This window comes from Hippopotamus amphibius, chromosome 13, assembly GCF_030028045.1.
Source record: "Hippopotamus amphibius kiboko isolate mHipAmp2 chromosome 13, mHipAmp2.hap2, whole genome shotgun sequence".
In the NCBI taxonomy this organism is placed as follows: domain Eukaryota; kingdom Metazoa; phylum Chordata; class Mammalia; order Artiodactyla; family Hippopotamidae; genus Hippopotamus; species Hippopotamus amphibius.
The window spans coordinates 35,984,887-36,010,251 of NC_080198.1; the positions used below are offsets into that span (position 1 = coordinate 35,984,887).

Genomic DNA, 25,365 nt, shown 5'->3' on the forward strand with positions numbered 1-25,365 from the left:
TATTTGCAAATGATATAACTGACAAGGACTTAATTTCCACAATATATAAGCAGCTCATACAACTCAACAAAACAAAACAAAAAAAGAATCAAAAAATGGGGAGAATACCTCAATAGACATTTCTCCAAAGACAAAACACAGGTAGCCAATAGGCACATGAGAAGATGCTCAACTTCGCTAATTATTAGAGAAATGCAAATTAAAATTACAATGAGGTACCACCTTATACTGGTCAGAATGGCCATCATTAAAAAGCCTACAAATAACAAATGCTGGAGAGGATGTGGAGAAAAGGGCACCCTCCTACACTGCTTGGGGGGAATGTAAGTTGGTGCAGCTCCTATGGAAAACAGTACGGAGGTTCCTCAGAAAACTAAAATAGAATTACCATATGATCCAGCAATTCCACTCCTGGGTGTATATCAGACAAAACTAGAATTCAAAAAGATACATGCACCCCTATGTTTATAGTAGCACTATTCACAATAGCCAAGACATGGAAACAACCTAAATGTCCAACAACAGATGAATGGATAAAGAAGATGTGATACGTAGACACAATGGACTACTACTCAGCCATAAAAAAGAATGAAATAATGCCATTTGCAGCAACATGGATGCAACTAGAGATTATCATACTAATTCAGTCAGAAAGAGAAAGACAAATATCGTATGATATTACTCATAGGGTCAAATCTAAAATATGGCACAAATGAACCTATCTATAAAAGAGAAACAACTCACAGACATAGAGATCAGCGTTGTGGTTGCCAAGGGGGAATGGATGGAAAGGGATGGACTGGGAGTTTGGGGTTAGTAGATGCAAACTATTACATTTATAATGGATAAACAACAAGGTCCTACTGTATAGCACAGGGAACTATATCAAATCTCCTGGGATAAACCATACTGGAAAAGAATATTAAAAAAGAATGTATATATATATATATATGTATAACAATCACTTTGCTGTACAGCAGAAATTAACACAACATTGTAAATCAACTATATGTCAATTAAAGCATAAATAAAAATAAAAATTAATTTACAAATTGATTTTCACAAGGCAACATTTAATTATGAAATAAAATAAACTTTATTAAAATATTAAAAATAAATAAAATATGACACACATGAATCTATCTATGAAACAGAAACAGAATCACGGACATAGAGAACAGACTGGTGGTTGCCAAGGGGGCGGGAGTTGGAGGAGGGATGGAGTGGGAGGTTGAGGTTAGCAGATGTAAGCTTTTATATATAGAATGGATAAACAGCAAGGTCCTACTGTACAGCACATAGAACGATATTCAATATCCTATGATAAACTATAATGGAAAAGAATGTATGTATAACTGAATCACTTTGCTGTGCAGCAGAAATTAACACAGTGTTGTAAATCAACTATAGTTCAATAAAATGATATTGAGAAAAAAATGAAAGTATACCAATAGTAATCCCGACACCCCTGAAGGGCCAGTCCTAGTAAATACCCATTTTATCACTCAGTCTGTCCCAGACATTAGGAGACAATTACAGAAGGCAGCCATGGAACCCCAAACCCCCACGAATCAGCTCATAGACTCGGCCTTTGGAGTATTTAACAACAGAGATAGGGTTGAGGAGGCCAAGAGGATTCAGGGACAATAACGAAAGGCACAGCTCTTGGCAGCAGCCCTAGCCCCCCATCATCTCATGGTTATCCTGCTCCCTACCCTGCAAAAGCCCACGGCAAGAGCAGCATTTAGAAAATCTGAATCAGAGCCACTGCCCCGCTGGGAATGGACCTGCTTTAAATGCAGCCAGGAGGGCCACTGGAAGGACAAACACTCCCTGTTTGGGAAAAATCCACAAGGACCCTGCCTGACATGCAAACCAGAGGGCCACTGGAAGCAGGGGGCCTCAGTCCCGAAGGGGACTCAGGGCTCCCAAACTGATGCTGGCCGAGAGGATGGAAGACTGACGAGGCCCAGGACCCTCTCTGGCTCCCAAAGGTCACCTGGTCATTACCCCGGAGGAGCCTCGGGAAATCCTTGACATGGCAGGTGGGAAAGTTATTTTTTTTATTAGATCCACCTACTCTGTGATGAGTGATTTCCCTGGACCAGTGTCTTCCCAATCCTGTATAGTAATGGGGGATCAATGGATGGCCCAAAGCCAAGTGCTTCACACTGCCCCCCCTCAGCTGCTTACTAGGAAGTTTTACCTTTGCACACCAGTTCCTGCTCATGCCCCGTCCCCTTTTTGGGAAGGGAGTTGCTTGCTAAATTCCAGACAATAGTTCAATTTGGAGACCCCCTCAGAGAAGGTACCCACCAAGAGAAATGACTGCTCTTCGCCAGGGAAGCCTGCCTCAGTCACCATCAGAGGAGGTCTCCCCTCCACCCCATGTTGTTTCTCAAGTAAACCCCTTTGTCTGGGACACTGAAGTTCCTGACAGAGCTAGTAATGTGCCCCCAGTTCAGGTTTCATTGAAACCCAATGCTGATGAGCTGTGGAAAAAACAGTATCCCTTGAGGCCTGAAGCCCAATGAGGTATCCAGCCTTTAATGACCAAGTTCTTAAAATACGAGCCCATCTCTGTGTAATCCTGCCCATCTCTGTGTAATCCTCCCATTCTGCCCATAAAACAGCAAAGTGGAGAATACAGGGCTTGTTCAAGACCTGAGGGCAGTTAATGAGGCAGTGGTCCCAGTTCACCCAATGGTCCCAGTTCACCCAATAGTCCCTAATCCATACAACTGTACTGCCCCAAGTTCCAGAAAATGCAAACTGGTTTTCAGTGCTAGATCTGAAGGATGCCTTCTTTTGCATTCCCCTGCACCCAAGCTCCTAATATTTCTTTGTTGTTGAGTGGCCAGATCCAGACACTCATAACACTTCCCAGCTAACTTGGACTGTGCTGCCGCAAGGCTCCAGGGATAGCCTCCACCTGTTCAGAAATGCATTAGCAAAGGAATTAAGAGAATTACAGTTGGTTAATGGGTCTCTCTTACAGTATGTGGACTACCTCCTAATTACCAGTCCCACTAGGGAAGATTCAGATAAAGACACCACTCAGGTCCTCAATTTCCTAGGGGAACAAGGATGTTGAGTCTCTCCTCACAAGGCCCAGATTTCCACCCAGCAGGTTAAGTACCTGGGAAATGTGCTTATCCATGAGACGAGGGCCTTTTACCAGGACAAAACAGAAGCCGCTGTAACCCTCCAATGCACCCCCGTTCCGACTAAAAGGCAACTGAGGGCCTTTCTGGGGACAGCAGGATTTTGCAGGATCTAGAGACCTAGATTCAGGCTCATAGCAAAGCCTCTTTGTGAGGCCCTAAAAGGAGGTGACCACAACCCCTCACCTGGGATGAAAATTGCCAACAGGCGTTCCTAGCTCTAAAACAAAAATTAGGGAGCACCACTGTGTGAGGTCTCCTGAACTTAGAAAAACCCTTTCTCCTCTAAATAACTGAGAAACAAATACCAAAGCAATCTTGCGAAAGAAACACAGAGATGGAGGAATCAGGCTCCCTGACTTCAGACTATACTACAAAGCTACAGTCACAGATGGAGAAATAAACCATGTTCTTGGATTGGAAGAATCAATACTGTGAAAATGATTATACTACCCAAAGCAATCTACAGATTCAATACAATCCCTATCAAATTACCAATGGCATTCTTCACAGGATTAGAACAAAAAATCTTACAATTTGTATGGAAACACAAAAGATCCCTAACAGTCAAAGCAATCTTAAGAAAAATGGAGCTCCCCGTTTTTCAATCTTGAGAAAGAAAAATGGACCTGATTGGAGGAATCAGGCTCCCCAACCTCAAACTATACTACAAAGCTACAGTAATCAAGAGAGTATGGTACTGGCACAAAAACAGAAATATAGATCAATGGAACAGGATAGAAAGCCCGGAGATAAACCCTCACACAAATGGTCACCTAATTTATGACAAAGGAGGCAAGAACATACAATGGAGAAAAGACAGCCTCTTCAATAAGTGGTGCTGGGAAAACTGGACAGCTACATGTAAAAGAATGAAATTAGAAAAAAAAAAGAATGAAATTAGAATACACCCTAACACTATACAGAAAAACAAACTCAAAATGGATTAAAGACCTAAATGTAAGGCCAGGCACCATAAAACTCCTAGAGGAAAACATGGGAAGAACACTCTTTGACATAAATCAGAGCAAAATGTTTTTTGACCCACCTCCTAGAGTAATGGAAATAAAAACAAAAATAAACAAGTGGGACCTAAAGAAACTTCAAAGCTTCTGCACAGCAAAGGAAACTATAAGCAAGATGAAAAGACCACCCTCAGAATGGGAGAAAATACTTGCAAATGAATCGACAAAGGATTAATCTCCAAAATGTATAAACAGTTCATCCAGCTCAATACCCCCCCAAAAACCAAACAACCCAATCAAAAAATGGGCAGAAGACCTAAACAGGCATTTCTCCAAAGAAGACATACGCATGGCCAAGAGGCACATGAAAAGCTGCTCAACATCACTCATTATTAGAGAAATGCAAATCAAAACTACAATGAGGTATCACCTCACACCGGTTAGAATGGGCATCATCAGAAAATCGACAAACAGTAAATGCTGGAGAGGACGTGGAGAAAAGGGAATGCCCTTGCACTGCTGGTGGGAATGTAAATTGATACAGCCACTATGGAGGACAGTATGGAGGATCCTTGCAAAACTAAAACTAGAGTTACCATATGACCCAGCAATCCCACTCCTGGGCATATACCCAGAGAACACCATCATTCAAAAAGACACATGCACCCCAATGTTCATTGCAGCACTATTTACAATAGCCAGGACATGGAAACAACCTAAATGTCCATCAACAGACGAATGGATAAAGAAGATGTGCTACATACATACAATGGAATATTGCTCAGCTGTAAAAAGCAATGAAACTGGGACATTTGTAGAGACATGGATGGACCTAGAGACTGTCATACATAGTGAAGTGAGTCAGAAAGAGAAAAACAAATATTGTATATTAACACATATATGTGGACTATAGAAAAATAGTACAGATCAACCGGTTTGCAAGGCAGAAGTAGAGACACAGATGTAGAGAGCAAACATATGGACACCAAGTGGGGAAAGCGGGGAGGGTTGGTGGGGAATGAATTGGGAGTTTGGGATACCAAACTGTACACTCTAAATATATGCAGTTTATTGTAAAAAAGAAAAAAGAAAAAATTTTAAAAATAAAAAAAGAGGGAGGGGTTATGGGGATACATGTATAAATACAACTGATTCACTTTGTTGTACAGCAGAAACTGGCACAACAGTGTAAAGCGGTTATACTCCAATAAAGATCTGAGAAACAAAAGTGTAAAAAAAAAAAAGAAAGAAAAATGGTACAGATCAACCAGTTTGCAAGGCAGAAATAGAGACACAGATGTAGAGAACAAACATATGGACACCAAGTGGGGAAAGCGGGGAGGGTTGGTGGGGAATGAATTGGGAGATTGGGATACCAAATTGTACACTCTAAATATATGCAGTTATGTTAACTGTATCTCAATAAAAGTTCTTAAATAAATAAATAAATAAATAAATATATGGGCATTGATTTATTTTTTACCATCTTGTAACCCTAGGCCCTACTAGAACACCCGAGACATTAATAATAAATGCTGACAAAATTTTTTCCAAACAAAAAACAAAACACAAACAAAAAAAAGACAGTATGGTACTGGCACAAAAACAGAAATATAGATCATGGCACAGGATAGAAAGCCTGGAGTTAAACCCTCACACAAATTGTCACCTAATTTATGACAAAGGAGGCAAGAACATACAATGGAGAAAAGACAGCCTCTTCAATAAGTGGTGCTGGAACTTGGTGTACCCCCCCCCCAAAAATAATAAATAAATGAAATTAATAAAAAAAAAAGTGGTGCTGGGAAAACTGGACAGCTACATGTAAAAGAATGAAATTAGAACACTCCCTAACATCATACACAAAAATAAACTCAAAATGGCTTACAGACCTAAATGTAAGACCAAACACTATAAAACAGAGGAAAGCATAGGCAGAAAACTCTATGACACAAACCATAGCAAGATCCTTTTTGGCCCTCCTCTCAGAGTAATGGAAATAAAAACAAAAATAAACAAATGGGATCTAATGAAACTTAAAAGCTTTTGCACAGCAAAGGAAATCATAAACATGACAAAAAGACAACCCTCAGAATGGGAGAAAATATTTGTAAAAGAAGCAACTGACAAAGGATTAATCTCCAAAATATACAAACAGCTCATGCAGCTCAATTCAAAAAAAAAACAAACAACCTAATTCAAAAATGGGTGGAAGACCTAAATATACATTTTTCCAAGAAAGACATACAGATTGCCAACAAACACATGAAAAGATGCTCAACATCACTAATCATTAGAGAAATGCAACTCCAAACCACAATGAGGTATCATCTCTCACCGGTCAGAATGGCCATCATCAAAAAATCTACAAAAAGTAAATGCTGGAGACGGTGTGGAGAAAAGGGAACCCTCCTGCACTGTTGCTGGGAATGTAAATTGATACAGCCACTATGAAGAACAGTATGGAGATTCCTTAAAAAACTAAAAATAGAACTACCATATGACCCAGGAATCCCACTCCTGGGCATATACCCTGAGAAAATCATAATCCGGAAAGATACATGTACCACAATGTTCACTGCAGCACTGTTTACAATAAATAGTCAGGACATGGAAGCAACCTAAATGTCCATGGACAGATGAATGGATAAAGAAGATGTGTCACATACATACAATGGACTATTACTCAGCCATAAAAAGGAACGAAATTGAGTTATTTGTAGAGGTGGATGGACCTAGAGTCTGTCATACAGAGTGAAGTAAGTCAGAAAGAGAAAGACAAATACTGTATACTAACGCATATATATGGAATCTAGACAAACGGTATTGATGAACATAATGGCAGGGCAGGAATAGAGATGCAGACATAGAGAACAGACTTGAGGACATGGTGGGGGAGGGGAAGCTGGGATATAGTGAGAGAGTAGCATTGACATATATACACAACCAAATGTAAAATAGATAGCTAGTGGGAAGCTGCTGCAGAGCACAGGGAGATAAGCTCAGTGTTTTGTGATGACCTAGAGGGGTGGGATAGGGGTGGTAGGAGGGAGGCTCAAGAGGGAGGGGATATGGGGATATATGTATACACATAGCTGATTCACTTTGTTGTACAACAGAAACTAACATAACATTACAAAGCAATCATACTCCAATAAAGATGAGGAAAAAAAAACAGTATGGTACAGGCACAAAAACAGAAATACAGATCAATGGAACAGGATAGAAATCCCAGAAATAAACCCATGCACCTATGGTCAATTAATCTATGACAAAGGAGGCAGGACTATACAATGGAGAAAAGACAGTCTCTCCAATAAATGGTGCTGGGAAAACTGGACAGCGACATGTAAAAGAATGAAATGAGAACATTCTTTAACACCATACACAAAAATAAACCTTCAATCCGTCTCCTATAGTAATGGAAATAAAAACAAAAATAAACAAATGGGACCCAATTAAACTCAAAAGCTTTTACACAGCAAAGGAAACCAGAAACAAAACAAAAAGACAACCCACAAAGGGGACTTCTCTGGTAGTCTAGTGGTGAAGAATCTGCCTTCCAATGAAGGGGACACAGGGTCGATCCCTGGTCAGGCAACTAAGATCCCACATGCCGAGGGGCAACTAAGCCTGCGAGTCTCAACTAGAGAGCCCACATGCCACGAAATACAGAGCCCATGCTCTCTGGAGCCCATGCATCACAACTAGCGAGAGAAAAATCTGCATGCCACAACTAGAGAGAAGCCCGCACACTGCAACAAAAGATCCTGCATGCCACAATTAAGACCCGATGCAGCCAAAATAAATAAGGGGGGTGGGGGTGGAGACAACCCACAGAATGGGAGAAAATATTTGCAAATGATACAACCCGTAAGAGATTAACCTCCAAAATGTACAAATAGCTCATATAACTCAATATCAAAAAACCAAATGGGCTTCCCTGGTGGACCAGTAGTTAAGACTCTCTGCTTCTACCGCAGAGTGCACGGGTTCAATCCTTGGTCCGGGAAGTTCTGCGTGCTGCAAGGTACGGCCAAAAACAAAAATAAACAACCCAATCAAAAAATGGGCAGAAGATCTATATAGACATTCCTCCAAAGAAGACATACAGATAGCTAAGAGACACATGAAAATATGCTCAACATCACTACTTATTAGAGAAATGCAAAACTACAATGAGATATCACCTCACACCAGTCAGGATGGCCATCATCAAAAAGTCTACAAACAATAAATGCTGGAGAGGGTATGGAGAAAGGCGAACCCTCCTACACTGCTGGTGGGAATGTAAATTGGTACAGCCACTACAAAGAACAGTATGGAGGCTCCTTAAAAAACTAAAAATAGAGCTACCATACGAGGGTGAATCAAAAGTTATCCGCACTCTGGATATATTAAAACGTCTGTAAGTTCTACAGCCAGAGTGTGGATAATTTTTGACTCACCCTTGTATGATCTGGCAATCCTGCTCCTGGGCATATACCCAGAGAAAACCAAGGTCTGAAAGGAAACGTGCATTCCAATGTTCATTGCAGCACTGTTTACAATAGCCAGGACATGGAAACTACTGAAATATCCATCAACAGATGAAAGGATAAAGGAGATGTGATACATATATACAATGCAATATTACTCAGCCATTAAAAAGAATTAAATCATGCCATTTGCAGCAACATGGATGGACCTGGAGATTATCATACTAAGTAAAGTAAGTCAGAGACAGGCAAATATCCTATAATATCGCTTATATGTAGATTCTTTAAAAAAAAAAAAAAAGATACTAATGAACTTATTTACAAAACAGAAACAGACTTACGATTACCAAAGGGAAAAGGGAAGGGTGGAGGGATAAACTGGGAATTTAGGATTGACATATACACACTACTATATTTAAAATTAAAAAAAAAAGATAACCAACAAGGATGCACTGTATAGCACTGAAAACTCTACTCAGTATTCTGTAATAACATAAGTGGGAAAAGAATTTGAAAAAGAATAGATATATGTATAACTGAATCACTATGCTGTATACCTGAAATTAACACAACATTGTAAATCAACTATATTCCAGTAAAATAAAAATTAAATAATTAAATAATAATCACTTTATGAATCAGTTAATTAAAAAATACAATGATTTACCAATGGAAGCAGCTTTATACATGAAAGGGTAAGGCCGGCCAGCTACACCACAGCCAGCCTGCAGACAAGTGCTGAGTCTGGAGCTCTACCCTCTCACACTTCCACCTGAAAGACTGAGTTAGTCACCTTGACCAGAGCACTCCAGCTAGGAAAGGGATTAAGAATCAATATATTGGGCCTTCCCTAGTGGTGTAGTGGTTAAGAATCTGTCTGCCAATGCAGGGGACACAGGTTCCAGCCCTGGTCTGGGAAGATTTCACATGCCGAGGAGCAACTAAGCCCATGTGCCACAACTCCTGAGCCCACATGCCGCAACTACTGAAGCCAGCATGCCTAGAGCCCGTGCTCTGAAACAAGAGAAGCCACTGCAATGAGAAGCCCAGACACCACAACAAAGAATAGCCCCTGCTCGCCACAACTAGAGAAAGCCCATGTGCAGCAATGAAGACCCAATGAAGCCAAAAATAAATAAATAAATCTTAAAAACAAAACAAACAAAGAAAAAAAGAATATATATACTGATTCCAAGTCTGGATTGTAGTGCTACTTGCCCATGCTGCCATATGGAAAGAAAGGGGATTACTAACAGTCAAAGGATCCCATATAAAACAACAGGCAGAAATTCTAGAACTCCTAGAAGCATTCCAGCTTCCACAGGGAGGTTGCAGGGGTCACTAAAGGGACAACACCTCCTTTACAAGGGGCAACACCCTGGCCAACAGGGCTGCTAAGACTGCAGCCCAAGAACAGCTGGTCCCACAAGCTGCAGCTCTCAGGCCTGACAGCCCCCCTTCCCAACAGCGCCATCGTATACACCTGAAGAACTTGCGTGGGCTACACAGAGGGGACTGGAAAGAGACCTCTCAGGGTGGCTGACAAAAGATAACAAGCTTCTCATTCCCAGGGCTGAGCAATGGAAAATAACGAAGCACATCCACAAGTCTTCCTGCTTAGGGCGGACTCCCTACCCAAACTGGTTACTCAGGTGTTCCTGGGCAAGGGACTGTCCTAAACTGATACCTGTCACCAGGGCTTGCGAGCTTTGTGCCCGCCATGCCCCAGGAAGCCACCCCATACCGCCACCCCTAACTTGGCCCATACAACATGGAGGGGCCTATCCAGGGGAGGATTGGCAAATGGACGTGACTCCAAATGCTCCCCTGTAGGGGATGGAAACACCTATTGGCATTCATAGACACCTTTACAGGGTGGATAGAAGCTTTCCCTACTAGGACGGAAAAGGCAATGGAAGTATCCAAATTTCTGCTTAAAGAGAGAATTCTGAGATTTGGGTTACCTCAAAGCTTACAGAGTGAAAACAGACCTTCTTTCACTGCCAAGGTGACCCAACAAGGCTTCCTTGGCTCTAGGTATTCACTACCACTTCCACTCTTCCTGGAGGCCCCAATCCTTAGGCAAAGCAGAGAAAGCAAATCATGTTCTAAAAAGGACACTTGCAAAACAAAACCAAAAACCCAACACTTGCTGAGCTATGTCAAGGGACTTCAGAAACCTGGATCTCTGTCCTGTAGCCCTTCTAATGGACCAGGATGACTCCAAAGGGAATTTTAAAACTTAGCCCAGGGGCTTCCCTGGTGGTGCAGTGGTTAAGAATCTTCCTGCCAATGCAGGGGACATGGGTTTGAGCCCTAGTCTGGGAAAATCCCACATGCAGTGGAGCAACTAAGCCCATGTGCCACAACTACTGAAGCCTGTGTGCCTAGAGCCCATGCTCTGCAACAGGAGAAGCCACCACAATGAGAAGCCCACCTACCTCAATGAAGAGTAGCCCCGCCGGCCACAACTAGAGAAAGCCCGAGCACAGCAATGAAGACTCAACACAGCCATAAATAAATAAATTTATTTAAAAACCCCACAAAACAGCCCATTTGAAATGACCTACGGGATGCCCCTCCCTTTTTTCGGTCATGTCGCGCTACTTGCGGGATCTTAGTTCCCCAACCAGGGATTGAACCTAGGCCCTCAGCAGTGACAACCCAGTCCTAACCACTGGACCACCAGGGAATCCCCTGGGGGGCTCTTTTTGACTTCAGATCTCTTATTTGATGAGAAACCCGCAAATTGGTCTCCCACATAGTTAGCTTGAGCCAAGTTCAAAGGGCCCTCCAAGTATACAGAAACAAAGTGCTGCCCACCCTCACAAAGGAAAGGTGGTGGTCTCCATCCAGTCAGGGCACTGTCTCCTACTAAAAACTTAGAAGGAAGGGTCCCCTGAGGACCAAATACAACCAAAATGGAAGGGACCCTATCAGGCGTTACTAAGTACCACAACTGCTGTCAAGCTACGGGGAGTTACTAAGTGGGTTCATCTGTCTAGAACAAAATCTATATCTTGTAAGTCCCAACAGGAACCAGAAGAGACCTACTCCTGTGAGCCTGTGATACCTGTTCAAGAACAGATAAGTGACTTCACATGGCTGAGGTGAGTTGGCCTGGTCATCCTTGTGTTTCTGATTATCATGCTCTTATTCTGATGCTTTTTAGAATCCTCTCCCCCTGGTAAACATCTTCTTTGCCCCTGCTAGGTCTGAAAGGAAAAAATACGGTAATATGATGTCAAAAGCCATAATACTCCTAGCAGGCCTTCTGACGAAGGTCATGGCTCAGGGGGAATGGGAAAATCATGCTTTAGTAAACATATCTAAAATAGTCATCCCAAGAGAAAAACTGACTAATTGTTGGGCCTACCATAAACACCCTGGCTTACAATTGTTACAGGTACATATAGGTACATACAACAAGAGCTTTACCAATTTAAACACATGGAAAGCACCCCCCACCCCAAAAGATACAAGCACGATGGGCGATACCCCTGTCAGGCCTGATACCTTCCCTACATTTAACTCTTTTTAAAAAGGTGACTTTTACAACGTTTCTGTTAATCATGGCTACTTTTGTTATCCAGAAAACCAGTCATGCTTCCAATGCCATTACATCTCTAGTGGCTCTCTTGGCTATGGTGAGCCTCTTTGGAACAATCCCTGGGCACCGGATGGTAACATCACCACAGTGTTTTGGAACCCAGATGCAAACTACATTCCCACGAATGCCTTAGAATGAAGCCCAGACCCCAGGTGCCTATGGGATAGGGATGGAATGGACTAAACACTGGGCTAGAAGTTGTCAGGCTCTATGGAAGCCATGGGCTGAAACCGTCTTACTACACCATTTTCTCTAAGCTGAGGGCATGGAATACTCCTGGATTTAAAAATTTTGAATATACTAATGGGCCCTTGTCCCCGCACCATGTTCATTAACTTGTCCCTTCCCCAGATGTGGATGACTGCTTCCTTGCTAAATTCTTCTGTTCCCAGATCTCTTATCGTACCTTCAAGATACATCTGGGTACATGGCTCTCCCCAGAATGAGGGCCCAAAGACAAGGGCACCACAGGGTAACTCCACCCCATGTAAATACTTATCCTTACATAACGTGTGGCATGAGAGCCTGTACATTAGGACATTTGGCCCCATTCACGTCACAATACATGAAAATACTCAAAATCGTCCCAGGAGGGCCATTGGATTAATATTGGCAGGAACAGGATTGGCAGGGGGATTGGCAGCTCTATGGGAGGCTTTGCCTACCATGAGGTAACCCAAGAAAACCTAACCACACTTTAGAGAGCCAGCACTGACCACTGGAAATGCCCTAAGTAGACTTTCAACTTTAAACGAACCGACCAATGTGGTTTTGGACAACAGATTGGCCCTGGATTACTTGCTGGCCAAGCAGGGTGGCATTTGTGCGATCACAAACAAAACCTGCTGCACCTATGTCAATAATTCAGGCCAGATTGAGATGGACATCAAAAAGATTTACGAACAAGCAATATGGTTACACCGCTACACCAGGGGTCAGACCCTAACGCCATCTGGTCCATCATTAAGAGCACCCTCCTGGGGCTTCCCCTGGTGGCGCAGTGGTTAAGAATCCACCTGCCAATGCAGGGGACATGGGTTCGAGCCCTGTTCTGGGAAGATCACACATGCTTCGGAGCAACTAAACCCGTGTGCCCCAACTACTGAGCATGTGCTCTAGGGCCCATGAGCCACAACTACTAAGCCCATGTGCCTCAACTACTGAAGCCCTCGCACCTAAAGCCTGTGCTCAGTAACAAGAGAAGCCACCTCAATAAGAAGGCTGCAAACTGGCATGAAGAGTAGCCCCTGCTGTCTGCAACTACAGAAAGCTGGCACACAGCAATGAAGACCCAACACAGCCAATAAATAAAATTAAAAATTAAAAAAAAAAAAGCACCCTCCCTAACCTTATTTGGTTCCTCACTTGGACCTTAAGTAATGGTCATACTCCTACTCCTCTTTGGACCCTGCCTCTTTAATCTCTTGGTAAACTTCATGTTTTCCAGGTTATAACAGTTCCACATCAAAATGATGGTTAGGGGAATTCCCTGGAGGTCCAGTGGTTAGAACTCTGTGCTCTCACTGCTGAGGGCCTGGGTTCAATCTCTGGTCAGGTAAATAAAATCCCACAAGCTGTGCATGGTGCAGCCAAAAAAAAAAAAAAAAAAAAAATTATGGTTAAGGGAGGATTCCAGCCCATACTGCTCTATGACTTAAAATAAGAAGCTGTCAAAAAAAAAAAAAAAAAAAAGAAGCTGTCCAGCCCCTGGGACTCCTACACTAGGCTTCCAGGAATTTCTACTCCCTGACAGGCAGGGTCAATGCCTACACTGTCCTGAAGCAGCTACAGAAGACAGACCATCGCCCTTCTGCTTCCCATAAGATTATGGCAGTAGGGGACTGCCCTGGTGGCCCAGTGGCTAAGACTCTGCACTCCCAATGGAGGGGACCCAGGTTCGATCCCTGGCCAGGGAACTAGATCCCACATGCTGCAACTAAGAGTTTGCATGCTGCAACGAAGATCCCGTGTGCTGCAGCTAAGACCCGGCACAGCCAAATAAATAAATAAACATTAAAAAAAAAAAAGAATATGGGACTAAAATCTCCAATGGGGGAATAAGACAGGAGGGGAAGGGGCAGGACACAAACGCTAGATAAATGAAGAGGGGGCACAGCTGTTGGATGCAATTAAGACTGAATGGAACCAGCTGAAACCAAGGTGGCTTTGAGAATAGTTTGGTCTTTGACCTTTAGCTCATTATACCATTACAGTGATACTCAAAATCACTCCCCCTGGAGCCGCGATAGTTCTGAGATGACTATAAAAGGTCAAAAAGTGAACAGTGACCCAATTCCTGGAAAATTTCCCTCTTCTCCAAAATAGCAAGGATATTCCTCCCCACTCATTAGCGTTTGAAATTACTAGCCCATAAAAACCCACCACCCCACGCCCCGGGGCTGCTCTCACTTTCCGAGAGGGTCTGTGTTCTGCCTATGGAGTGTGTATCCCTCTAAATAAACTCGCCTTCGCTTTTCTCTGGCTCACTCTTGAATTCTTTCCTGAGAGAAGCCAAGGACCCTCACTTGCCGGTGGTCTGTCCTAAGGACTCCTGTGGGACCCAAGACATGACATTTCCCTCTCCTGCAGCAATTAGAGGCCTCTACCCTCCCCGTGGATCTTGATTAGGGCTGAGGTAGGGATGGGCTCTCTCCACAGCATTGGTTTACCACTCCCCGCTAAATTCCAAGAGTCTCTGGGAAGGCACGAGGCTGAGGTCCTTCTCCAGGGCAGGCTAGCAGGCACCATGACAGCACAGCCCACAGGGACCCATTTAATGGAGTCCCCTCATATTTCCCAGCTTCAACACCGCATTAGCCTGGGATACGTGGACACACCTGTCTAGGCCCTGGGACGGTCAGGGCTGCACAGGCTCTCAGGGGGCCATCTGTCCCTCCACCGCCTCCGGGCCCCACTGCCTGCAAACCTTTGTTTTTCCAACAGGAGGCAAGTGGAACTTCTGGCCTGTGTGTTCTGTGTGAATCCAAGAGACAGAAACACAAGCTGCTGGGCAATGAGAATGACGCAGTGATTCGGGAATTAATCCACGGGCACGTCGGGGTGTTTACCCACCTCCCAGGAGCTCACAGGCCAACTGAGTGAGGGAAGAGGAAACTACAGAGATGTCCCTCCTGCGTGCAGGCTCTGTTCTAGGCACACGTCACCTTATTTCCGCCTCATGGGAAGGGATTTTTCTCCCCATCATTTGGGACATGAAACAGAGACTTACCAGGAGGATAAGGCGCTGAGCCAGGAAGCTGGGCTGTGATCCTGCAGGAGGTGGGGGGGGAGCCCTCGGAGGCCCAGGAGCAGCTGGGGGTCCCTGAGGCACTCACAGCACCAGCCCTCCTGTTGCTGCTGTAACCGGTGCTGGGGGTGGGGGGTGGGGGGGACGGTATCTGCTCTGGCCTCTCCCTGCCATGCAGCCTTGGCACTGGCTTTGCCCCCGCAGCCTCTGCTGCAGCCTCTGCTGAAGCCTCTGGATATACCCGGAACTCCAAAGCGGAGCAGCAGAATCCACTTACCCAGCACCTACCCCGCTCCACACCAGGCTGGGCACGCCCCTCGGAGCATCATGTGCCGCTGAGGCGTCTCCTCCACCTCAGAGACCACCTCCTCCGCCTGCCCAGAGAGAAGGGGAGTGAATTCAGCTGTGGCCACCTACTCTTGTTGCACTTGGGAGAGTGGTGCTGGGGGCAGGGGGCCTCCTACAGAGCCCAGCTCACCCAGCTGGGCTCAGAGCCCACTCTAGAGGGCTACACAGATCCGTGCAAATGTGCTTGGTGCCCCGTGGGCTTAGACATCCTGAGATGCAGCACAGATAAGCCCGTGCAATATACACAATGGAATACTACTCAGCCATAAAAAAAAGAATGAAATCATGCTATTTGCAGCAACATGGATGGACCTAGAGAGGATCGTACTAAGTGAACAAATCAGAGAAAGACAACATATGATATCACTTATATGTGGAATCTAAAATATGGCACAAATGAACTTCTTTACAGAACAGAAACAGACTCACAGACAAAGAAAACAAATTTATGGTTACCTAAAGGGAAAGGGGGTGGGAGAAAGATAAATTAGGAGTTCAGGATTAGCAGATACAAACTACTATATATAAAATAAACAACAGGGTCTTACTGTATTAGCACAGGGAACTATATTCAATATCCTATAATAAACCATAATGGAAAAGAATACGAAAAAGAATATATGGCTGAATCACTTTGCTGTACACCTGAAACACAACATTGTAATCAACTATACTTCAATAAAAAAAATTTTTTTAATAAAAAGATTTAAGAAGAAAACCCTGCTTAAAACAGGCTGCCTTTGGCTGAGGGCCACAGATGTCCTCCGTGTGTGGGCTGAGCAGGTCATCAGAGTAGAGTTATGCCTGCAGGTGCAGGACAGCCTGGGGTTGAGCCCCAGCTCTGCCACCTACAGCTGTGTGACCGTGGACACATTGCTAACCCTGCAAAGCCCCAGATTCCTCATTGGGAAAATGGGGAATGTCAGACCAGTACCTCAGAGGTTTAGATGGGCAGTTCAGGGCAAAGAGAAGGTGAGGCTAGCCCTTGGCTTGGGGTCTCCAGGCTGGAGTTGATGCTTGTTCTGTAGGTGGAAGCTGCTGGGTTAAGCATGGAGGCCGCCTAGGAGGAGGTCCCCGGTGTGGGCTGTTTCTCTGCTTGTTAGGGGTGGGGCAAGGAGTCCATTCATGCTCCCTGGGAGCCTGGCCAGCCCTGATGTGCAGGCTGGAGAGAAGTTGTTTGTCCTCCTAGGCGTTCTCTTCCCCAAACCCTGCCAGGCAAGTGTCCTGCATTAAGACTCAGAGAAGGCCCACAGTGGTCTCCTGCCTCCAGCCCTTCTGCTCCTCTCACTGAGGGGTGTCCTCTTTGGTCCCTTGGCTGGTCACCATCTGGAGCCCCATCAGGCCTGGCACCAGGCACCTGAGAGGCCCCTGTATGACTGGAGGTGGAATTCTGGGCATGGGAACGGAGTCTAGACATGCTGAAGGATGGGGAGTCAGGGAGAGCTTCTAGGAGGAGGGCCTGGAGTGAGGTGACCAGCATCAATTAGAGAAGAGGGGCAGAGGGCAACACAGCCTGGGAAAAATGAGGGGTGGGACATGCCTGGGGGGTTACTGCTGGGACAGGGAGGTGGCTGGACTCATAGCCAGTTCTCAGAGGGCTCCTTGCAAGGTTGATGAGTTCCCTGCACCTTATCAAGCTAAGATGCACAGAACAGCTCTGAGCAGGGTGGGCTGGGTGGACGTGCAGGTGGGATTTGTGGTGCTTCCTCTGGCCAGTGCAGGGATCAGGCAGCCCCGATCCTGGGCCAGTGTCTGGCAGCCTCTTGCTCCATTCAGACAGGAGGTTGCCTAAGAGAGGCAACCAGCTCACATCCTGACACCAGCATTCTCCATCTGTGTGGCCTCGGGCGGGTGTCCACACGGAAGCTGGGGAGAACAACAGTACTTAAGCGAAAGGGTGACTATGTGTGCTGGAGACACAGACAAGAAGGGCCTGTGTGGATACCCTACAGTCATTGGTTGTTGTCTTCCTGGTACCTGGTGGGCATGCCCAGGCCTGCACATTCCCCTCACCTTGCCATCACCTTGCCCCATATAACAGATGAGGAAACTGAGCCTGGCTTTGTACCCTGACTGGCCCAAGACCATGGAATGTCTGCACGAGAAGCTGCCTAGCTTCTTGCCCCTCAGGGTCCTAGGGCCACAGGGAACAGCCAGGCAGGCAATGGGCTAGGGCCAGAGATGAGGAAGAACAGACCTGCCCCAGGGAGGCCAGCCTATAAGGGTGCAACCCTGCCCCTGCTTCATCCCATCCTCCATTTTGGCCCTCCATCCTCACACCCTCTCTGTCCTCTGGCACCACACCCACCCTGGGCACTGCCACTGTCCCAGAAGCCTACATCTTCCCACGAGTCTACTGGGCCCAGGGCTGCTGCAGGGGAGGGGTGGGCTGGGACATCGTGGGCAGCAGCTTCTTTATTCTGTCCAGTTCAAGTGCAGCCCAAGCCAGGCTGGGAGCACAGCTCAAGTGAGGCTGTAGCCGCCACAGGTCAGCCCAACCCCAGACCAGTGCCCAGAGGCAGTGTGAGTCTCTGGGGTAGGAGGAAGGGCACTGTGTGTGACTGAAGCAGCAGGATGTGTCACCCGTATATCTGCTGCCACTGAGGAGGACTCTTCAGAACCACAAAGAGGTGAGAGGGAGGTAGGAGCAAGTAAGAAAGAAACAGAGAGGAAGAGAGGGAGGAGTAGGGATGCTGAGGACGGGCAAGGCCAAGACTCTCAGCCTCCACTGTCTGGACCAGGCCTGAAGCCCCAGCCAGGACTCTGTGCCCAGGGCCCAGGCCCAGCCCACCTTCAGTCCTTTATCCCCAGCCAGGTGGGCAGAGAGGACCAGGTGGAAAGAGAAAGGAGAACGAGAACGCCCTGGCAGGTCCCCCGTGATCAGGTCTGTGCGGGTGCTGGATGCTAAGGTAGGGGAGGTACGGTCCTTGCGCTCTGTGTGGGTGCCCTCAGGTGTGTACTAGGGTGCCTCATCTGCCCCAGTGCCACCCCAGGTTCTACACCCCAGGTTTTAACATGTGTGTTACACAAATGGGATCAATCTGTACCAGTAGCAGTGACCTTCCTCCAACCATAGGCTTGGTCCACCTTTCGCACCAGCTTCCACGTCCACCTTGCTGGGGTCCTGTGCGTGGACTTGATTGGTGGGCATTTCAGGTCACCCAGTGACACCCCCCCCCCCCCACTAAGGATTCTGCTGTCACAAATGCTCTCGCTAGGAGGATGCTCGCGAGCGGCAGGACATACCCTGGGAGTGTGTTGAGGCCCCTCTGTGAGCGCTGTGCGCGTGTGTCATCAGGATTATGGATGCTCTGTGACTCTGGGCCTTGGCTCCTCACCTGTAAAACAGGGAATAACACTTGTGCACACCTCATAGGGTTATTAGAATTAAATGCAATGAGAGAGTGGCCAGGAAGCCAAGCTCAGCCTTGTCTGGGGCACAGCAAGAGCTGTGCTCCATGGGTTTCTTTTATGCTTGCTATCATTGTCATGTGCCTGTTCTGTCCCCTGAGGGGCTGGACCAGCTCAGTGTGGGGTCCTGCTGCTGGAAATGCTCCCCCACAACCACCAGAGTGGGGACTTTCTAGGGTGGGGACTTTTCTGGGGGAGGCTGCCTAGGGCTGGTCTGCGCTGGTTCCGAGGCAGCCGGGTGCTTACCTCCTGAGGACTGGAGATCTGTCTATATCTTCCCCTGGGTTGACATGAGGATTAAAAACCCAGCGTCCGAGGGTTAAAAACCCTTCCGCACCTGAGGCTCCAAAGCCCCCAACCAAATCCAAGGAAGGGCCCCTCCCAGGGGGCTGCGGTAGTGGGGCTGACATGGCTGTGCCCGTCTGTCCTCCTGCCCCCCAATCTCCAACACAGCCCCTGGGGGCTCCTTTCTGCACAACTGTTCATGCTCACTGGCTCCTCCCCCAGGCCCGCCCTTCCCTGCACAATCCAGATCCCTCTCCCTGCCCAGCATGTCTCAGGCTAAAGAGTACCCAGAAACCCTCGAAGCTGCTCACGGGCAGAAAGGATCTCAAAAGCCACCCAGGCCTCCAGGATTGCCAGATGAATTCCAAGACTCCCAGGCTGCCCCCTACTACCCTTCATGTAGCAAATACTTTCCAGAAAAGCCTCTGGCTGGTTCTGCGTCAAATCTACTGCCCTGGACATTGGGGCAGTGAGAGGAAATCCAGGGTTCATGCCCCAGACCAGCCCTGGTCCCCACAACACCCTGAACACACTAACCCTTAGTGACCCGATGCTGAGGGCCGCAGGGCTGAAAAATGCCCACCATGGGGCAATAAGTCCGGTTCGCAGCCCAGGAGAGGGGTCTCCTTGCTCCTTCCTCGCTTTCCCTTCCTTTACAGGCCAAGGCCTGGGTTCTTCTCTCCACTCCCAAAGGTGGCACCGTCTTTCCTGATGGAACCACCGTGAGGAGCCAGTAGGTGGTGGGCAGATGTTTCCCTGGCGGGGAGATACCGAGACGAGTGTGCACAGCCCCAAGAGAGGGCCTGGCCAGCTCCAGGGACTCCTGGAGAGGAAATGCCATTATTTATGCCCATGTGTTTGCTCATTTTTGACTCTTAATTAGTTCAGAAGTATTTATTGAGCCCCACTGAGTGCCCAGGTAAGGAGGTGGGGAGAACAGGTAGCAGAGCAGCCTGGAGGTTTCTGACAGTGTGGGGTTACCAGCTTTTAGCTGGGCAGGGGGATTCCAGAGCTGTCCTCCATCCAGTCAGGCACCCAAAGCCCCTCTGGGCAGATAGCGCTCTGGATGAAGCTCTGACAACCCTGCATTCAAACCCTACTTGGGCCACTTCCCAGCGGTTCGGCCTTGGGCTGGTACCCTCCTCTCTCCGGGCATTGCCTCCCTCTGGAAGAGGAGGACAAGGCAATGCCTGGTCCCCAGGGTAGAGGATACAGGACAGAGGCCATGCAGGTAGCACCTGGGACATAGCAAGTGCTATGGTGATACAGCACCATGTGGCTTTCCCCTCCTACCCTGTGCAGGAGGCCGAGGGCAAGGTCAGGACCCTGTGTCTGCTCCCTCTGACAAGAGCAGCCCAAAGCCCACTCCCCCAGGCCTCAGTTTCCCCATCTGTGAAGAGGTGAGGCAGAATCACAGGGGCCCTGCCATGGCACAGAATACGAAGAGGAAATGCACTTCATGCCCTACTGAAGCCTAGTTCCTTGTCCCCAGAGGGCATCAGGTTTTTCCATGAGGTAAGACAGCCACATGTCCTGGCCAGCAGGCATAGGGGTGGGGTCTGGGTGGCAGGGGGTGGGGTGGGGACATGGTCCTTCTGTGCCCTCCGAGTGACCCTAGATTATCTCCTGCAGACAGCTCCTCTGGCTACTGCTTATCTCCCTGATAAATGGCCCCACTGTCCCAACAGAGGAAGAGCTGTCTGTGTCTTTCAGAGCCCTCCCTGCTCGTCAGGGCACAGCCGGGTGAGGACTTGGGCCTCGGCACGTCGGCCCAGTGGCCGAAGATCCCAGGCCGCTGACCCAAGAGTCTTGCCAGCTGGAATGGGGGCTCCGGCCCAAGGGAGGCCGGCTGTCTCCCTGCCGGTTGTCTGTCTGGATAAGGCCCTTGGGGACTCTGGTCTGAAGTGCGAGAAAGGCCAGGTCTTAGGGAGTTTGAGGGGAAGTCAAGGCCTTGTTCTCACAAGGCATTCACTGTTTTCTCCCAGAGCCCCCCAGCTCCTGCATACCCCCCTACCTGACACAAACACACACAGCGGGACACCCCAACCATGACCTGGCAGCAGAGAGGGGCTGCTTTGAGCTATGACCTGTACGTGACCCTAACGTGACCGCTGGCAGATGCTGGCTGGGGGCTCGATCCCACGTACAGGCCATGGAGGGGGTAGATATGAGCAGGGTAGTGGCGAGCCTGTCTCTGCAGGGTCCTTTGGCACATCCCAGCTCTAACAGCTGCTTGAACACTGGTCCCAGGGAGCGGAGGTGACTGGCCCAGGCCCACAGCAGAATGACTGGAGTCTCCAGGGTCCCGCAGGACAGGGTCAGGCTGTGCCTCTTTGCTGCAGAGATGGGCTCAGAGATCGCACATCCCACAGGAGGAAATGTCTTCCCTTCCCTTTGGTCCAGGGCCGAAGGTCGGGTCCACTGATCCCGCTTTTCCTCCTGGCTTCAGCCTGATGCCGATACAGGCAAAGGCAGGCCGTCTGTCCACAGCCAGATCCTCCGTGCTCAGCCAACCCTTGGCACGTAGTTGGCTCTGAAGAAATGTCTGTTGATGAATGAATCTTGGCTCCACATGAATCTCTGATACTCTCGGTTCTTGCATCCAAATATAATGTTTCATTGAAAAAAAATTCTGCACTTATTTGGTGCTGAGGTGACTCCCAACACACGGCCAGTGTCACTGCTGTTGCTGTCAACTTCAGGGCTGCCCTGAACCAGCTGTTGCCAATGACTCTGGGGGCAGGCTCAGGGGTGACTACATTTTAGGGGCCAGTGTAACCACCTTTGCAACATCCTCAGCACGTGGGTATGAGCATGCATTTAAATCTCACTAGACGTTTGTGATGTCTGTGCCTGAACTTAAATGTCTATTAATAGAAGCACTGTGGTTTTTACATTCACTCATCATTCAATACGTACCCACTAAGCATGTATTCCGGGCTCCTCTAGGGTGAGACGATGGGCTCCAGCCGTGGCCAAGAGAAACCCAGCCTGCTCTGAGTCCTGGGGGCAAATGTCAGAGGAATAAGCACACAGTTAAAGACCTGCATACAGGTTCCATGAGTGCTCTGAGGAGCAGTGTGGGGCTACAGGGACAGGTACCAGCGGGCTGTCATGATCTAGAGGCTGGGAAAGCGGCCCAGGGAGAGGGCCGGGAGCTGACTCTGAGGAGTGAGTAGGCGTTAGCGAGTGAAAAGGAAGGGGACATTTTCCAGACAGAGAGGGCAACCTGGGCAAAGGCCAGATGGCCAGAGAGACCATTAAGCCCCGAGTGCTCACTGCGGCTGAGTGGAGAAGGGAGTTCAGTTCCAAGGAGAGGCTGGACCAGAGTACACAGGCCCTCTGAGGAGAGCCAAGGGGAGCCACGGCAGCTCAAGCAGAAGGAGCAGCAGGCCAGAGGTGACTTCAAGAGGTCCCTTTCTAGCTGCTGGATGGAACTGGGTTATGTAGGATTTCACTCCCCAAAGCCTGGAGCTGGTCTTGCTGGTGTGGCCGGGGACGCAGCTTTTTGACCGTGGGCTCTCGGGGGCAGGGGTGGGTCTGTGTCTATTCATTTCTGAGGGCCCAGCGGCCATCACAGGGCCAGACATACAGCAGGGGCTAAACAGAAGCCTGCTGAGTGAGGACGTGCACTGACCTGGTGCCCCACCCGTCTGCCCCGCACTGCCATGGAACTGTCCGTCAGGCCCTGACTCTACCCACTGGCTCGTGTCCTCAGTTGAACAGGGCCAGGCCCTGCAGGACGTGCTGGACAACAGGCCGCGCATCCAGGAAGCAGGCTCCGTGCCTTTCCTCACGCTCCCACGCTGGCTGCCAGCCGGGGAAGCTCCGGCCCGGAAGCCCTCCCAGGCATCAGGCTCAGAATTGCAGGCACCGTCAACCGGGGCCAGATCAGATCCAGTGCCATGCAGGCTGCAGAAGCCCAGGGTCCCACCCGTGGAGACCACCCTGGCCCCAGCCTCACCTCAGGCAGCCGAGGCGAAGACAAGAGGCCCTGGATGCGGTAGAAAGCAGGACGCAGAGAACCCTCGGTGGGACTGGAGGGGAGCAGCACCGCCTACTGAGAGAGAACTGCCCACCAGCTACCGCTGGGCCAGTTCACCACAGGCAGATGGGAAGCAGTGAGCTCTCTGTCCCAGGAGGTGTGCAGGCAAGACCAGCAGCTGGAGGAACTCCCAGGTCCTCTCTCCACCTTCTGTAAGAACCCCCCCACCAAGCATCCTCTCTCCACCGAGCCCCCAAAGCCACCCTCTCCTGCTCCTGGGGGGCTATCACTGCGGCTGTGTGGCCTCGTCGTCCCTCCCCCCCCACCTCACTTGCCTCTTCTGTGACACAAGAGTGGGCGCGCTCAGGAGGTGTTTTCCTTTCTCTGCTCGCAGCGCCACACAATGATTGCATTTATTCTCAACATCCATAATAATTTTCTTCTAAAACAAAAACATGAAACGTTCCCAACCAATTAGCAAAAACACAGGAAGGCACCTTAATTTCAGGACACAAAGAAATACCATCATGCTCCCGTGTTTTCCTGTGGTAAAATGGATTGTTTCTTCAAAGCCCTGGGGCTGTCTGGAAGAGGCTGAGGGGCAGGCCGATGCGGGAGGTCCCAGGACCCCCTCCTCTGCCCCTGCATCCTCATACCTACCAGGAGCCCTCGGGGTGGGCCATGGGTCCAGCTCTGCTTCTGTGCACACACGAACACACACACACACACCCATCCTCCTCCACTCCAGGGATCACAGGCCTCCTTCTCCCTTGTACTTAAGAAGTCCAACCCCTCGGCATGGCTGACAAGGCCCCTGGGTCTGAACAAACCAGTGCCTCTGCCCACTTCCTGGTGCCCCTCCCTCACTCTCTGATCCTGGCCTTTGCACTTGATGTTCTCTCCTCCCTGAATCTCTACCCCGACTAAGGACACATGCATCCTTTGGGACTCAGCTTACATACCCCTTCCTCCAGGAAGCTCTCCCTCACCTCATCAAGGGTTCCCAGGGCCACCTGTACACCCCACAGCCTGGCTCATTCTGACATGTACCTTCCTGGTCACATGTCTGTCACCTTCATTGCCACTTAGTGTCTCCAGGCCCAGCCCAATGCCTGGCACAGAGAATGTGCCCAGAAAGTGTTTGATGAATGAATAAGTAATCCCCAAAATACCCTCAGAACCCTAACCTGGCCTTGACTAGATGCTCTGCTTCCAAGCTCACTATGAAACCCCTGGAGGGCGCAGCCTGGATGTAGGTCTGGGACCTGGGGATCCCTGCATCCTGGGGTGGGAGGGTGTGTGTGTGCCCAGAATTCCCTCCTAGCATGGTCCCATTATTTAGGGATGGACCAAGAGCCCTCCGTGAGCCAGAAGCAGGAAGGAGAGCTAGGCCTCTGTTCTCCCACCCAATCCCCAATTTGGAGGACATGCAGCCTGTAATTTGGAAGGCTAACTTGGTCTGGGGTTAGGAGGGAGCACTCTGTGTGCTGAATGATGCCATGCTCTCCCAGGGGAGGAAGTGTCCTCTCCTCTGCTCTCAGGCATAGGAGACACTGCTGCAGCATACCTCACTGAGGCCCGGGCAGAGACCCCTAGGGCATTGGGTAGCCAGCCCTCAGCCAGAGGAGAGGGAGAGAGGAAGAAACCTGGGGTCCGGTCCCCTTGGACACTGACTGCCCAGACAGGGGTTACCTTGGGTCAGTGGGCCCCAGATGTGAAAAAGAACCAGCAGAGGGTCCCCAAGGACCAGGGCCCCAGAGTGCCCCAGACAACTGCTCAGGAGAAACACAGGGGAAATGGGCACTGTGGTGACCTGGCCCAGAAGCCACACTGCCCTGCAACCCCCGACTCCTGCTGATGCCTAAGCCCTGC

The 25,365-nt window shown here is 48.6% G+C and overlaps 2 long non-coding RNA genes across 2 annotated transcripts in view; one reads left to right on the top strand and one right to left on the bottom strand.

Moving 5' to 3' along the window:
- The window catches only part of LOC130834383 (uncharacterized), a 38,147-nt gene extending 21,915 nt beyond the window's left edge, over positions 1–16,232 (top strand). Inside the window, exons 3-4 of the long non-coding RNA XR_009048682.1 lie at positions 11,635–11,717; positions 15,161–16,232. This is a non-coding gene — a long non-coding RNA (uncharacterized LOC130834383). The remainder of the gene's footprint in view (positions 1–11,634; positions 11,718–15,160) is intronic.
- Positions 16,233–16,454: 222 nt separating this feature from the next.
- Positions 16,455–25,365, bottom strand: part of LOC130834382 (uncharacterized) — a 29,396-nt gene continuing 20,485 nt past the window's right edge. The window contains exons 2-4 of the long non-coding RNA XR_009048681.1: positions 22,428–22,511; positions 19,059–19,150; positions 16,455–17,678 (exon numbers count right to left, since the gene is read on the bottom strand). This is a non-coding gene — a long non-coding RNA (uncharacterized LOC130834382). The remainder of the gene's footprint in view (positions 17,679–19,058; positions 19,151–22,427; positions 22,512–25,365) is intronic.